The 17,207-nt window shown below is 32.8% G+C and overlaps 1 long non-coding RNA gene and 1 pseudogene across 2 annotated transcripts in view; both read left to right on the top strand.

Annotated features, from left to right (window-relative positions):
- The first annotated feature begins 1,358 nt into the window (after positions 1-1,358).
- On the top strand, positions 1,359-10,642 carry LOC106059118 (angiopoietin-1-like; annotated as a pseudogene).
- Positions 10,643-16,619: 5,977 nt separating this feature from the next.
- LOC106077848 (uncharacterized) overlaps positions 16,620-17,207 on the top strand; it is a 10,392-nt gene continuing 9,804 nt past the window's right edge. For both annotated transcript variants that reach the window (XR_001219732.2, XR_001219731.2), the window contains exon 1: positions 16,620-16,774. This is a non-coding gene — a long non-coding RNA (uncharacterized LOC106077848). The remainder of the gene's footprint in view (positions 16,775-17,207) is intronic.

The following is a 17,207-nucleotide window of genomic DNA, read 5'->3' as shown; positions in this document are numbered from 1 at the left end:
AGAGGCACAATAGTGTCTCCTTGCAAAAACAAATCGATGGCTTACAATAATATAATACAGGTCTTAACAATCAAATCAAGACAAAAGTTTGTCCTTTACATACTATATAACCAAAATCTGGTCTTTATTAGACAAAGATAAGAGACTAAATAGACATATAATATTTACATTAACCAACTTATTAACAACAAATAAATAAAGTCTACTAAGCTACTTACAAATTCTACATTCCCAAAAAATAGCACACCCCTTTTCAGTAACACAATTCAAACACAACAACAGGACTATTATATAAACATTGTGCTCTAACAAAAGACTCCCCCCCCCCCCATGAATCTAACCTTCCCAACAACGTTGGCGTATTTACATATTTGTAGCAATGTTGTTTATATTATTTAATATCAGTCTCCATGTTCCGACTTTTTAAATAGTCACACTAGTATGCACATGAATATGGTAAACACGCAATAGAAAAGTTAATAAATGCAAGTTTTTGTTAGCAATTTTAGTATTTAAAAAAAATGTATACTAAAATTACATAAAGGTTCATAAATCAAAAATATAGCATTACGATAAAGATTTTATAATAATAGCAAATTACCATTTAACTAAGCCCATGATCGAAAACAAAATTACGTTTGCAAGTCGCTGCCATGTGGGGGTATAAGCAATTCACTCATACACAATAAAGTTTGAGAACCACTGTTTAAAATCTTTCCTAAAAAGAATTGTTCTCTATTGGGAAGTAAAGTTCCCCTTTCAGACCATGTGATCTATTGGGTAGATAATTGACCCTTTTTTATAAGTAATTTGTTTTATTACTAAGTTAACGTGAAGTAGATGAGGTTGCTGAGGGGTAAAGCGCTTAACGTCTGAACCGGGGTTTTGGACTCGATCCTGGTGAAGATTTTTTTTTTATTTCGGCATCTGAGTCCGACCATCTCTAGTTCCTGACATTAGTTGGGGGAATTAAAGGCGGGTGGTCTTGGCTCTGTCCACATAAGACACTCATTAACTGTAGGCCACAGATACAGGTTTTTTTTTCATTAGTTTTATTATAAATAGAATGGTATGACAATGGGAACTATATTGGATTAGAGTCTTCTAATGTAATATGGAGGTAAGTAAATAAATTTAAAAAAACAAAAAAAAAACTAAAGAAAACATGTTTTTGTTTTGTTGCATTATTTAGCGAGTAGTTTGTGTTTCAACCACTAGAGAGCTCAGTAATTAGTTTTTTAATCTTTTGAGCGCTCAAAGCTGAGTTTATCCTTTCTGTGTCCATCTCTTTATCTCAACTCATTACGTTACAGACTATTCCATTTCTTGATAAGTGTTCAAGTCACAGTAGTCAAGGATTTCTCTCTGGTCACGCTTGTCCTATTAACTACCAGGACGTTATGTTGACTTAGAGATGTTGTTGTAACTTGAAATGATAAGAAAGTGCCCTGTAGTTTGTGCCACGAGTCAATATATTGTCTATATAAACAACTTTTGTCTTCATTGCTATTCACACAGTCAAAATGACTCTGCTTCAACATTTCGTTCTATTTGTTTCTTCTATTTTACTTTCCACCTCAGGTCAGTAGATTTGTTTCGTCACATTTGTGTAACTTTTTAAATTCTTTCTTACAATTTACACAGTAAGTTTCATTGCACATGTATCTTATCTTATATAATACAGACGTTACTTCAAAAAAGAAGATGATTACGTCCTACGCGTCATGCATTTAGTCTTGCATTCTTAAATTCTGCCAAGTCACTTGTTTTCCTGGCTAGCTCAGGCAACCCATTCCATACTCTAATAGCACTAAGGAAGAAGGAGTATTTGTACAAATTTGTCCTAGCATATGGGACGAGGAATGTCTTTGAACATCCAAATGATACATTACAGACATTGGTTTAAAAGAGAAGATAATTTACTCTTCAGTGTATCTATAAAAAAGAGAAGATAATTCACTCTTCAGTGTATCTATAGGACAATCTTGTCACCAACGGTATTAATGTTTAAAAAAATATGAATTTTAAAAAGTCTAAATAAAGAACAAAAATGGGAAACATCTTGGAAGACAACAGCCACCCGCTCCATCATAACTACGTCAAGTCGTTGCGACTTAATAGACTACTGTCAATCAAGACAAGAACACAGCGGTACAAAAACTCGTTCGTACCTTACTTGGTCAGACTATTTCAACGCCAGCCGTTGAAACATGAAATTGACAAAGATACCTCTGTGTAATCGCTCCATGAACTCTTTATGTTGTGTCTGTTTTATTTATGTGAATGTTTCTGTTGTGATGTCTGTATATGAGAAAAGAGTCCTTGTGATCACAACAAATTCTCATCTGTATCAATAAAGCATTTTAAGATTCTTTAACTAGAAGAATAGGTAAATATTTTAAAGACTAATGCTTACATGTTGAAAAATGTATACTGCTAAAATTATCTCGATCCTTATCAGGCTTTCTGTAAACAACTGCTCATCACACAAATCATCAAACTCAAGAACTTGACAACAAAAGATAAAAATAATCTGGTTCTTTACTAATGAGTAAATAAAAAATTGTCAATAAGACACAATTAGCAACACAATAAACTAATTAAAAATGGTACACCTTAAATCGCCGTACTACCGTACAAAACTGCACTACCACTAACTCTTTCTGGACTCGTACGTTTTACTTGATGACTACATCAGGACCGTCTTTATAACCGTTTGATCTTCTAAGAGCTGAGCCGAAGGCTCTTTGAGCTTTAAGTTTGAAAAAAAAAACTTTTTGAGCGTCAAACAAAAAAAAAGAAAACCGCGTGAACCACCGTTCTGTCTGTAAGAGACCAAAGTCATTGCCTATGTAAAGCATTGCTATTTCCGATGCATCTGGCACCCCGAGCGCATGAGCTTGACAAGGCTGAAGGCCGAATGAAGGGACCTCCACCATTTTCCTATTTTGTACCAAGCTAACCGTGGAGGACTCGACATTAGTGTAACGGTCCCCTGAAGAACGGCGCATAGATTATTGACAGGACTGTGAGGGCTAGCTTTCAACTACGCCTCGTGCAACGGGTAATTTCTCTCCTAACCGTGGACACCCCAACGGGAGTTTTGTTTTGGTATTCATATAGCCTAACCACTTCCTGTAATGGTCGTTTCCACACGAGTGCCACGTTAAGGTAAAATAGCGTGCTCGCGGTCTTCATGACTTACTAACAGTCTTGGTCTCCTTTCTGTTCTGAACCCTGCCTTACACACACTCTCTGGTCCACGAAGACTTATAATCAAATGACACTGGTCACATTTATGTGCAAAGTTAATACCAGTACTGTCCCATGTCAATCGACAAAAAACGCAAAACTGTATTACTGGCCTGTGTCACACGTGTCAGCTGATCAGAAACAAAGAACACTATCACGTCGCCAATAGGGTTACAACAAAACAGTTGTTTATTTTTTTTTTAAATGACAACATTTTCTTCATTATTTAGGTTTCAAAATTTATTTCCTGGCATGATAGTAGTATCTATATGTTTTCATATTAATAGGTGCATGATTTTTTTTTCTAATTAGATTTTTACCTTTGTTTTATAACTAGAGCAGCACTTTATGTTTAGCAATAGAGATCGAATTATTGTCATTCTTTCTTGTATTGGTATTTTTGTATTTAATCCAAGTATATTTTTGGTAAATGATAAAGCTTTTCTTCGAGTCTAAAGATTAATGAGGAATGCGGAATTCTAGGGCGGCTATGCAGCACTAGCTGCCAGTTTTGATAAATACAATTTAACTTTTTTTCAGAACTTGTCATTGATGTCCAACCAAACGTCATATCAGAGGAGATAACTGCACAACTTGTGATCAACTGTTCTATAACCAACAACCAAGTTCAACAACTTGATGTTTTCAGATCTTTAACACTTTCTCGTTATAATGAAACTTTGAAAGAGTTTTTTGATCTTATAACTTTAGAAACCAAAACTTTAAATCTCTCACAGCTATTCCAACTACATCATGCGCAAATCAGTTTTGGAAATCTGTATATTAGTTTAACTTTACACAATCCAACTCAGTTTGATGTCAATGTTTACAGATGTAAGGTTGAAGGGGATAATACAAATGCAGCCAACTCATCTATAGTGGCTAAGAAAGAGGTAGAATATAGAACAAATACGACCGCTTTAATAGAAGAGATACGACGTTTGAAAGTTGTCGAGAAAAACGATCAATGTATCTTAGAGAAAAAAGAGCTGACTTCGTACCATCAAAGTAAGCCAATACAGATTTATTTTTGTATTTACAAAAGTGTATAGTAGACATTATTTAAGGAGACAATAAATATGCATAAATGAAACCCTGTGGAACAAAGTTATACAAAGTCTTTGTGAGTATTGTTTGTCTTTTTTTAGTTTGCTTTGTAGCTCATTTCAAAAGAAATAATTTTACTACTAATTTATTAAATTTTTTTGGATAAACTAAGGTTTAGTTGTATGTTTTAATAACTTTTTAATCTGTTATTGTAATGAGAAATTTAAGAAGAAATAATTTACATTCTTATACAGAAACCAAACTCCATTTTGTGGGAAGTTCAAAAGTTATCAAAGAAATGATCGAACCTCTAACCTTAACATGTTCACTTCAGGTAAAACTTTATATTTGTCTACACTTTAGTTCAAAAGTTAATTTAATTTCACTTTGCACTCAAACAAAAGTTATGAAATAGTTCCGTCTTTTAATTATTCTATCACGTATTCACTATAGATTGTCTTGCTAGTTTAGTTTTAATTAAACCTACAAGGAGAGAAACTTCGAATCCTTTAATTCAGGTGTAGCGGCTTTAAAGCGCTTTAAATTATGCAAGCGCCCCAGGCCTCGCGCCTAATTGGGTCCCGCGATCGAACTAGAACATGAAACTCAATATTTTGGAAGCCTTCTCGGCATGAAAATGATACTGAGGCAATTACCATAGCACTACAGACAGTGGAAAACCAATTATATGAATAAGTGCAACCACCATCAGATATTGTTGTCTTTACAGACTCCTAATCTACTCTGCAAGCACTTAACAGCAGCACCTCAAACAGCCCCAGAGAGTTAACAACATTAATTGTGATAATGCATCAGATGATACCAAAACTAAATATCAATATCATACTAAAGTGGATCCATGGACTCATTGTCATCATGGGAAATAAAAAGGCAGATAATCATAGTCAGGTTCATCTATGGAGCAACCAGATAGACCTGTTAACTACCTCACCATAACGTCAATGTTAGCCAACATTCACGAAGAGGAGTGGCTCAACCAATGGGCATCAGGAAACACAGGCAGAGCCGTGTACAAAGAAATGACTACGCTTAACAAACTAGACAGTATTAACTTCCTCCCCCTTATAGAGCAATCTCCAATTTTCAAACTACGAAGAAATTAATTGTAGATAAAATAAATGAGAAAAGGACGAGCTCCCATCCAAATCACAAGAAAGATGACGCTTACTATAAGCTATCCCGACAAGACCAACGTCTAATCTTTCGACTCAGGACCGGACACAACAGAATGCGACAACACATGTTCCCGAAGCTCAAAATTGGAACCAGTGAAATCTGCCCTTGTGGAGTATCACCAGAAAATGCCGACCACGTCCTCCAAAACTGCTCTCTCTACCAAGAGGCCCGTATACGACATTGGCCCCAAATCACCCCAATAGAAAGAAAACTATATGGAGAGCTCCCTGATATAGAAAGCACTGCGCATTTCATCTCATATATTGGTCTAGTCATATGAACACTCCAACATAACAATGAGAACGATGAAGAAGAAGAAGAAAACTACGAACATGGCACACACAACTATTAAATTACCAACTGAACAAAATAAACTCCACACAAGTCCCCTTTGAAGACATTGCTCCCGCCCCTTTGAAACCGTAAACCATATCCTCTTTGAATGCCCCTCCCTAATCCACCTTAGGCAGACCCTACTTCCAATACAGTCCAACATAACCAACACCCTGTACGGCAGTGCTGAACAACTGAAGAAAACAGCACACTATTTTTCCTTGGCACAGTCTGCAAGAGAGCTCACAGCTCAGCAGCAATAAAGCTGGCCAGAAAAAGAAGATGCCAACTACAATAGATTCACTCAAGTAAAAAAAAAAAAAGTAAAGTTCCTCTTTTAGACCTTGTCATGTATGGGGTGAAAGATGTAAAGGTTATTCATATCTTAATACCAAGGTTAACAAGGGTGTCATGTGGCAAGCACAACGACCAACCGAATAATCTTTTTTCCAAAAAAATGTCAGGTGCCCATTAGAGCTGGGTGGATTCAGCGACGTCCTAAAGATAAACTAAAAATCCAAGTCTTCACCAGGTCACAGCGACTTCACGATGTAATGTAATCGCGTTTCAGTCCAGAATCTAAGTCAACAAAATACTTGAATAAGAAAAATTTATAAAAAAAATATTCTTTACGTCTTAAGTTTAAATACATAATTATAAGTATGTTGTCGATTATCCGAGAATGATTATAACCGAATCGTTATTAAACGTTATAAGTGGTTATCATCGCGTTGCTCATTATTATAATGATCGTAAAATACTTTGTATTGTAAAGACACTTTTGTAAACAAATATTTGTTTTTCGTTTATTAAATGCACAACTTTAATCTATATTTTTATTTCAAAAATATTTTTCCACAATCTTTAAAGAATAAACTTTTTTTTTAGAATTGAATGTGTTTCCACAGAATCTGGATCATAATTCAACAGTTCAATTTATGTACATTCTACATGGTAAAGTAACATAAAAATACAATTATATATAATTTCATTATAAAGTCTATCTGATGGTTCATAAATCTATAAGACGCCAAATATTAAACAAGACAAGATTATGAACATCTTCTCTGGTTTGACATGAAAAAATTCCCCTTTAGCTTTTTGGTTAATAGGGCAGAAGATGTTAAGGTCAACTGTTTCTCTAGTCCATGGTTTACGAGGGTTTCATGTGGCCAGCTTAAAAACCACCTTTACTTTCCGCAACTTTAATCTGTATTAGAGTTGGATGAACTCCAAGGCACCCAAAGATTTCGAAAAAAATCTCTCTCTTCACCAGGATTTGAACCCCATATCCCAGTTTGCTCAGTTTTAATTTTATAGGACTCGTTCATTATTTGGACATTTAAATAAGTGTATTTGTTAGGATCTAATTCGTTAATTTTACATTAACATTAAATTCATGAAGGCAGATAATCCATAAAATAATTGATACACTTTGATTAACCTCCCTTAGATAAAAGAAATGAAATAAGCTACTTTCCTACAGCAGCGCAAAAAATAGGTAAGGGCGGTGATGTCTGTGAAAAGGGAATAGGAAAGAGTCTTAGTTTCCATGTCTTTTTGCTGGCCACATGACACACTCGAGACTTAAACGTCTTTTGTTTTTAGTTGGTCCGTCGTTTGATGTAAAAAACAAAACAAAAAAAAATGTAACGTGCTTCGAACGTTCCTTCAGAGTTAAAGATAATTTACTTCCTAGTCAAAATCACCTGCAGAACGAAGAGGGATGGCAGCGGGCAGGGTTTGAATCTGAGACCATCTATAGGTTTGAACGAAGGTCCAGCGCTAAAACAGCCCGTTAATGGTTTAGTTAGAAAACAAGAAAAAGTACTTTTTAATGAGTTCAGACACTACTTTCACGGCATAAAACATTCAATGTCTGGCTGAAATATAAAACATTTTGTTACCAACAGGAATCAAAATTTAATTGAAAAATCTGGGCCAGACGTAAAATACAGAGGTGGAATTTTTATAGCTCAACCTTTTCAGTAATATCGTTTCATACTTATATTACTGGTCAGATTTGTAGTCTATAAAAGTACTTACAAAGTCAAAGATAATTTTAGAATAACAAAGTATTTGCTTTTCGTTTTTTTTTTTTTGCTTTATAATTCATTTGTTACTATAACATATACTATTTTAAATAATTGTTATGTTAATTTAAACACTAATTTACAACATTTTGAAATAGCATTGTATATTTTGAAATGTCATTGTTTCACAGAGCTAAATGGTGTCATTGCTACTATAAATAAAGATCAACCAGTTGTCACAACCAAACAAGAGAGTAATTTTAACATGGCTAATGGGAAACTTTCTGATACCAAATTGCAAGCATCATTTATTGAAGTTTCTTGGGGCTATATAAAGTCCTCAGAGTCTGGAAAATATTTTTGTGGAGCTCATGTCATGGGACCTGATGGAAGATCTGAACGTTTGAATGAGGTGTTAGCAATTATTGTTTTGAATCCAACATTAGATGATTTGGTCAAAGTTATACCGAAACTTTTAAGACAGGCTGACATAGAGAAGGAAAGTATACTAGATAATAAAAATAATATATATCACATTAAAGAAGATATCAATACTAAACAACAAAATATTAAAAGCATAAAAGATGGATTGGACACTAACAGTCAAAATATTAACATCATTAAAGACGACCTAGAAACTATAAGGCGAAACATTAAACTCTACACAGATAATTTGAATGTTAACAAACAAAGCATTGCAAGCCATAATGAAGAATTGAATACTTTCAGACAAATTGTAAACAGTCTAAAAGATGACTTAAGAACCAACAAACAAAGTCTACAAAGCATTACAGATGAAGTAAATACTAATAAAGAAAATATAAATCAGTTGAAAGAGAACTTGAAATCAAACAAACAGACTATACAAAACATTACAGAAGACGTCAGTACTAATAGACAAAACATAATGAACATAAATAACGGTTTGAATACCAGTCAACAAAGTTTAAGTACTTTAGAAACGGATCTAGGAACACAATAAACAAATCTGTCAACTGCTTTGACACAAGTAAAGGAAAAGATTGAGATAGGTAAAGGGTAATTATTATTATTATTATTATTATTATTATTTAAAAAAATAGACTTAATTTTTTTTAAACATATTGAGTCACTAACTGATTAACCAGTAATTTTTTTTTAAATTGATTTTTGTATATTTAAAAAGCGATTCACATTCAAAAAAATTAAAGTAGAAAATGTACATGAACTTTTCAAGATATATTATTAAATCTAATCTAGTTTTTGCAGTCTTAACTTAATGAAAGGGCTGATGGAAGATCATACAGACCACACACAATTAAATGTGGATCTCATTTCGGGGTCACTAGAATTTTTTAAAAATGTATGTTACTTTTCCTTTTTTATGTTTTGATTATGTAATATTTAATTTTTTGTAAAACAGTACCACCAAAATCTTGCCGTGAAATCAACAGCTTTCAAGCACGAGTAATTGTAAAGTTAATTTCCGGGCTAAAGGTCATGTGTGACACCAAGACAGACGGCGGTGGATGGATCATCTTTCAGAGAAGAATCAACGGAAAAGTAGATTTCTACAGAGGCTGGAAGGAGTATCGTGACGGCTTTGGAGATTTCAACATTGGGGAATTTTATCTGGGGAATGAAAATATTTTTAAGTTAACTTCCACTGAACAATATGATTTGAGAATTGATTTAGAATTTAACAACACAAAATATTTTGCACAGTACAAAGACTTTAAAATATTGAATGAGACTGAGAAATATAAACTGAAGATAGGTAGTTATTCAGGAAATGCTGGAGATGACTTATCACGTCATAACAACATGTTCTTTAGTACTTTTGATAGAGATAACGATGCTAACAGTGGCTTAAACTGTGCTGAATATAGTTCTGGTGCCTGGTGGTATGCAGGTTGTCATGATTCTAATCTAAATGGTCAATGGGGACTTACATCATCAAACAAGGGAATGAACTGGTATCAATTAACCAGATACTCTAACAGTGTTTCTTTTAGTGAGATGAAAATAAGAGAAAGAGAGAAAAACTATTTTTATTAATAAGAGCGAAGCATAGCAACAAAGAAGTAGTTAGATATAACATCAACATATTGATAGTGTTTTGAATGGCGCGTGTTTCATTTGCAATTTCCAAACTATTTAAAAAGAAACAAAAAAATATTTATTCTCTTATAAAGTCATACACTACATATAGAGATATAAATGCGAAGTAATTTTAATAATATGATAATACATTGTAGCCTACTTTTCTACTCTCTTAGGTGGATAGTGTTACAAAAGATTTGTTGATTAAATCTTTTAGGAATATTGTATTAATTTTAATGTTAAGCCTTTCTGTTGTGCAGTGTAGAGTCTAAAAATCATATATCTAAATGTTATTTTGAACACATCACAGATATTAATACATGTAAATGGCAGTAAGTTCTTAACAGTTTAATAAAAAAAAAGTATATAAGTATATAATAAAATATATAATGAACCATAATATGATGGTATCAAAAATACCACGGGAAATACTTCCTTCCTCACTAATCTTCTCACTCTAAGTCAAGCCTTATTATTATTAACCCTTACCCTAATTTAATACAATAAATGTATTATACATATATCAATTATATAATATTATCAATTATCAATCAACTGCGATGCTTATTACAATTAAGGTGCAGAGGTGATAGAAGTAAAATAGGACTGAGGATCGGCACATCTTTATAACTATTACAACAGTCTCTATATTGAATGTTATTATTTATGTCGAATAAAATTCATTGCATGTTGAAGTTTGTATTGTGTGTACGACTTATAAAGTTTAAGACAAAATTACTTGACTGTTAATTATAATTAAATTCAATAGCCACACAATTACTTGACTGTTAATTATAATTAAATTCAATAGCCACAAAATTACTTGACTGTTAATTATAATTAAATTCAATAGCCACAAAATTACTTGACTGTTAATTCTAATTAAATTCAATAGCCACAAAATTACTTGACTGTTAATTCTAATTAAATTCAATAGCCACAAAATTACTTGACTGTTAATTATAATTAAATTCAATAGCCACAAAATTACTTGACTGTTAATTATAATTAAATTCAATAGCCACAAAATTACTTGACTGTTAATTATAATTAAATTCAATAGCCACAAAATTACTTGACTGTTAATTATAATTAAATTCAATAGCCACAAAATTACTTGACTGTTAATTATAATTAAATTCAATAGCCACAAAATTACTTGACTGTTAATTATAATTTAATTCAATAGCCACAAAATTACTTGACTGTTAATTATAATTAAATTCAATAGCCACAAAATTACTTGACTGTTAATTATAATTAAATTCAATAGCCACAAAATTACTTGACTGTTAATTCTAATTAAATTCAATAGCCACAAAATTACTTGACTGTTAATTCTAATTAAATTCAATAGCCACAAAATTACTTGACTGTTAATTATAATTAAATTCAATAGCCACAAAATTACTTGACTGTTAATTATAATTAAATTCAATAGCCACAAAATTACTTGACTGTTAATTATAATTAAATTCAATAGCCACAAAATTACTTGACTGTTAATTATAATTAAATTCAATAGCCACACACATACATACATTAAACATCGTATAAACCTAGTGCGTCGGAAATTTCACACCTTTCACCATTTTGGAAATCTAAAAATAACTATCTGTAACTGTCATGTCAAGGCAACAACAAAACAACAACGAGAACAACTACATCAAAAGACAAGTACAAACCTTTATCAAGAAATGTCTAAAAAATATCTTAAAACTACACTGGTAGACAAACTAGAAAACACCAAACTGTGGGAGATGGGTGGACACAGAAATTTAAAGGTGCAGATACTAGAAAGAAATTAGAGATAAACGATTAACACCATTAGATAAAATACCAACAACAGAGCTAGACAGTGGAACCCCCTCGGCGCCAGACGATGAGAAAGATAAAAAATAACGTGACAACGCAATGTACTCGATGAAAAGTCAGAAAAGAGCTGGGAAAACATTACAAAATAAGAAGAGATCTTGGAGAGTGGTGTGATTGTTTTTATTTTGAGACCCTATGTTTCATGAGGAACGCAATCGAAATATTATGATGATGACACTGCTTTGCAGAATGGAATTGTGGTATTGAATTAATACATAATACCCATTTAACAATGAATACCCATTATAAACTGTAAGTTATCATATTTCTTTATTAAACTTTTTAAATCAATCTTCCAGAAAATTAGATGAAATCTGTAAGATTAAACAAAGACTTGTGGTACACCAAAGCATTTGTGCATTTGCTCACATGAAAAAAGAAACAAATGTAGATAACTCTGTCCAAACCAAAACTTCTTCATATAAATTGAACTATCTCCTTTTGAAGATCCTAATTATATGTTTTTTTTAATGCGTGACAATACATTGAAATAAAAACATAAAAAAATACTTAAAAAAAAATAAAAACTTATATTAAGTGCAATAATATAAATTAGTTCCTACTAGTTGTACTTAATTTATATTGACGGGTAAGAAAAAATAATTATTTTCGATTAGAAATATTTTTACCAATGGATTTGTTAATCTTTTTGCTTTCTCAATGCGCTAGGATATTATCGTTTGTCCTGACTAGTTTGGAAATGGGGAGGGAAGAAGAAGGTAAAATAATCATAATAATTTAATTTTAAAACCTCTGTTATAAAGAAAATGTAGGCTCAAGGCATTGTGATGACATTACAAACACAAACATGAGAGTTAGCACGACAAACTTATCTAAAAAGTTTTTAAAAGTTAGGTGTTAATGTATTTCTTGTTCTTCAAGCTTGTGTAGCAAAGTGTCAGTCTAAGATTCATGAGGAGTGAGTTCCAATACCTTTGGTTCGTGCACTGAAAAAGCCCACACCCTGTAGCTTTAGATGGAGAAACGTGGCACCACAAAAAGCGTTGAGTCCATTGAGCGCAGATCTGTCACAGCATATTATTGTATGTTGAAGTTTATATTGGTGTGGGAAAAAGAACAGGTTAAAATATCTGAGGGGATGAAACCCAACATAATTAGCAATTTTTGTAAATATTAAAAGATTACATTTTCTTTCTTAGTGTAAAAAAAAAACAAATTACTTACCTGTAATTAATTCACAAATTAGTAATTTGGCTTATTGATCCGTGTGGAGGAGGGGGTTTAAACTAAAAAAACCCAATTAGCTTGGCTACGCTCATAGAATTTTGACTGTGTAATTTGCTATTTTTTTATATTGAAGAGGTATTTTTTTAGCTTCAAACCCCGCTAAAAAGGGAGGGGGCGTTAAACTCAAAACCCCTTTGGCTACGCTCATAGTTTTTTTTAGTGTATAATTTGCTTTTTTTATATTGAACTAGGTATTTTTAAGTTTCAAACCCCACTAGAGAGGCTTAAGCCTTTCCAAAGCTCTGAAATAAAGCTGTCCAGGTACAGAAAGGAAGACTCGGGAAAAAGTGTTCTTTATTTTATTTTTTGTTTTACACATTACATACAGTCCTTAAAGTCGAATATGACAAATTGGTAAAAGATTAAAGTTGGAAGTTTCAATATTGTCAATGATGTTGGGACTGTTGAGAGAGATTTTTTTTTTACTATCAAGACTCGGATCACTGGATTCATACCGAGACGATAATTGTTTTTTTGTTGTTGTTGTTGTTTAATATCACCTTATCGTAGGAATGTACCTATATTTTCATTATAACTTCACAATAATACTAATTGTGATAAACATGAATATTTATAGTTCTTATGCGAAATAAAGTCTCTGTAAACTGATGCTAACATTGTGCCTTGTATTCATTTCATGAGACTGTATGACAATTAAAAGGACATTAGTTGGAGGCATAGTTCTTTGAATATGAATTCTTATTATGGTTGTAACTATTAAACTAAAAATGAATACATTTTTATTCTCTAGCATTGCCAGGGTCTCGTTTCATTTAAAGGAAACACAATTTATTGTATTCTATTTAACGGTAATCCCTGAGAAATGTCTGATGATGTGGCAGGTCTGCAGGATTACTGCTCTTTAACAGGTAATAACGATCCTCATAAGAAGGCTTAGGGCTTCGAATGTGTCTGCGACCTCAAATTGCCATTATCCTTTCTGTTTGTAACAACAGGCTGTATTGTCACCTTAGACAGCTTTCACAGTCACCTAATCCCTTAACTTAGATGTTCATATTTTCTTTGTTTTTCTAAATTCACTTTTCCTTATATTTTGTAATATTCGTATGGTGAGATGTCTGGACAAATTTTGTGAAACAATAGCGACATTGACTGTCTTCTACTTGCACTGTCTCAACGTAACATCAAGATGTCTGCAAGCGAGACATGAGAGCCTCAGGCATCAGTGAAAGTATGTGGGAAAATATAGCCAAAGACCGGAGTGCATGGAGACAGACTGTGCGTGCTGGGACAACCCTTGCTGAGAACAAAAGAATTGAAGCGGCTTTAATCAAGAGGGATAAAAAGAATGCTGCCCTGTCTGCTAGCCCTAAATCAGAGGCATACACATGTACGAATTGTGGCAAAGTCTGCCGTTCTAGAATTGGCTTGATTAGCCACACCAGATTCTGCCCCGTCTCAAGATTAAGCCAAAACCAGTGACTCATTTGGGCACATCCATTGCCTTTCGAGACAAAAGGAGCCATATATCGTATGGTGAGATTCATGACGGTTGTGTATTTTCCTTTATGAAAAAAAGAAAATGTATAGCTATCTATTGTTAGTTTCAAACTTTAAAAGTTTTCTCTCTACAAAGTATAAAGGGAACTAATTCAACATATTCCACCACATCAGTAAAGAATAATTTATTTCCCTTGTTTGAAACCAAATAAAAAATTATTTTCCAATTTTTAATTAACTAATGTGTTAAATATTTTATTGGTACTTGTTTTGTCAGGTAAAAGAAATAAAAGTGTGCAAAATTTCAATCTGATCAGATATTTGGTATGTGAGAAATAAAAAGTACAAACTTTTTACCAGACTGAGCATCGTAAAAAAAAAAAAAAAAAGATTCTTTTTCACTGATGGTGTATTATCGTTGAATCCCTGCTGGGTGCTTAATAATGTTGAGATTTAAGATCCACATACAAAGACAGTCTGTCCCTTGAGGAGAAGATCAAAAAGGGCATTGGAAAAGCTTCTTTATCAGACAAAGCCAACGGATCTGGGTGGAAAACCAACACAAAAAAAAAAACAGACGCCATTTCTGATGCATGTTGTTGTTGTTTTTTTCCGTACGGTAGAAAAACAGGACAAATTTTGTAAAACAATAGCAAATTTGACTGTCTTCTACTTGCGCTATCTCAATGCAACATCAAAATTGTATGCCAAGACCGAATTAACAACGATGAGATAATACCTCGCTAAGGTTTTCTCAAAATGTAAACCAACCTCAAGCAGCGCCACCGGCGTTTTCTTGGTTATGCTTGGAGCATGAAATACAAACACTTCCCAGAGTTATCCTTCATGGACAACTTCTAGCTGGTTTAAAAAAAAAACTGGTCACCCGTGGTCGAGAGGCTAAGTGCACTTGAAGGGGACTCGAGGTTCGACACCCGACTCGGGCGGAGTTGTGTTTACTGGGCGCCTAAAGGCAGCACGGAAAACCAACTCCTAGATACCCCCTCCCCCTCCCCCAACTGGTCCACAAATGAGATTGGACCAAAACGCTCTGAGCATGCTATAAGCATAAAAGCTATAATAATAATAATGATCAAACGGGTTTTTTTTTCAAATAGTGGACATCGATGTCAACTACTGGGAAGACATAGCCATGGGCCTCAACAACATTGTGAGAGATAGTAATAATGAAACGATGCAGACCGAAAAAGAAAAATGTATATACGAAATCCTTATTACTTACAAGCGATAGCCTTCTGTAATACATCACTCTATCTGAGTTTCTTATGAAACAGTAGTTTGAAAACAAAGAGACATACTGAGAGACACAGAAAGAGAAAACAGTGACAAAGAGTCAGACAGAGAGAAAGAGAGAGAAGTTAAGAGTATGATATTTTTAAAAATTAAAGCTGTTTAAATTTGTTAATTTAGCAAGAAATTTATTAGAATGTATTTAAATATTAAATTACTAGAAATATCCTTTATGACCAAACGCATAATGTTTCACCTCAGAACTGGAAACGACAAAATAAAATAAAATATTCTTCGGAAGCTAAAAGTCGAGATTAGCGAGGCTTGACCTTGTGGAGCATCACCAGAGAATGCTGACCATGTCCTTCAAACACGTAAACTCTTTAAAGAGGCCCAAAAAAGACTCTAGCCACAAACTCACCTATTAAAGAAAAACTAATTGAAACCTGTCTTATCTGGAAATCACTGCGCGGTTCATTTCAAATAAAGGATTAGTGATTTGAACCCTCCGCCATGTAGATATGAGAACGAAGAAGACTCGTCTTAGAAATGTAAGCACTATTTATTTGGAATTTGACTATAAAGAAGAAAACAATTGTGTTCTTTAAACATTACCAATCTTACATTACATAGAAATCTTCCATTTATAAAAACCTAGCTGTCAAACTATTCATCAAAACTTCTTTACACATAATCATCAATAATCATTGTTTATCTGTCTACTAAAGTATTAAAGTCATTTTTGACTCACGCTGTAAATTCTGGTTATCTTTCCAAATAAAGAGGTCTTGTCATCTGAAATCATTTATGACAAGGGGATTAAACATACAGTTTGACGTCGTTTCTTAATAGGCCTACAATAGCACAGTATAGCATAGATTATATTACAAAAACAAATATATATATAACGAAAATGAAATACTAGCCCTCGTCACCCACTGAGATCTATTGCTTTTAACTAGAGTAGTACCACGAAACGAATGCATTAATAAAAGGTAATTAACATTATATACGTTGTTTCCTTTTTAAATCGTCGAATCATTGGTTTCTTTACTCAAAAAAAAAAATTATTTTATTTATTTTTTTATTTTTTTACATTTTTTTAAATTTTTTTTTTACAATTATTTTAAAACAATTTTTTTTTTTACATTTTTTTGCATTATTGTATGGCTCGTAAAAATGTCACGATTCAGAAGTTCACGTGTGTAACATGCTCGGAATAAGTAAACACAGCTCCAGACGACAGTGTGGCTACTAAGACCATTACACTATACAAAATAACACACAATAAATAAAAAAATTACATTGTTAAAAAATTAAATATGCAAATTAAATATTTTTAAAAAAATATTGCTTCTAAATTATAGCATGCCTTTCGATATCAGTATTTTCATTACTAATTGGATCTTTATTAAATCTTTTAAAAAA

Source organism: Biomphalaria glabrata, chromosome 13, assembly GCF_947242115.1.
Source record: "Biomphalaria glabrata chromosome 13, xgBioGlab47.1, whole genome shotgun sequence".
Classification (NCBI taxonomy): Eukaryota; Metazoa; Mollusca; class Gastropoda; family Planorbidae; genus Biomphalaria; species Biomphalaria glabrata.
Note: the sequence above shows the minus strand (reverse complement) of the source record. Positions and strands in the feature narration are given on the sequence as shown.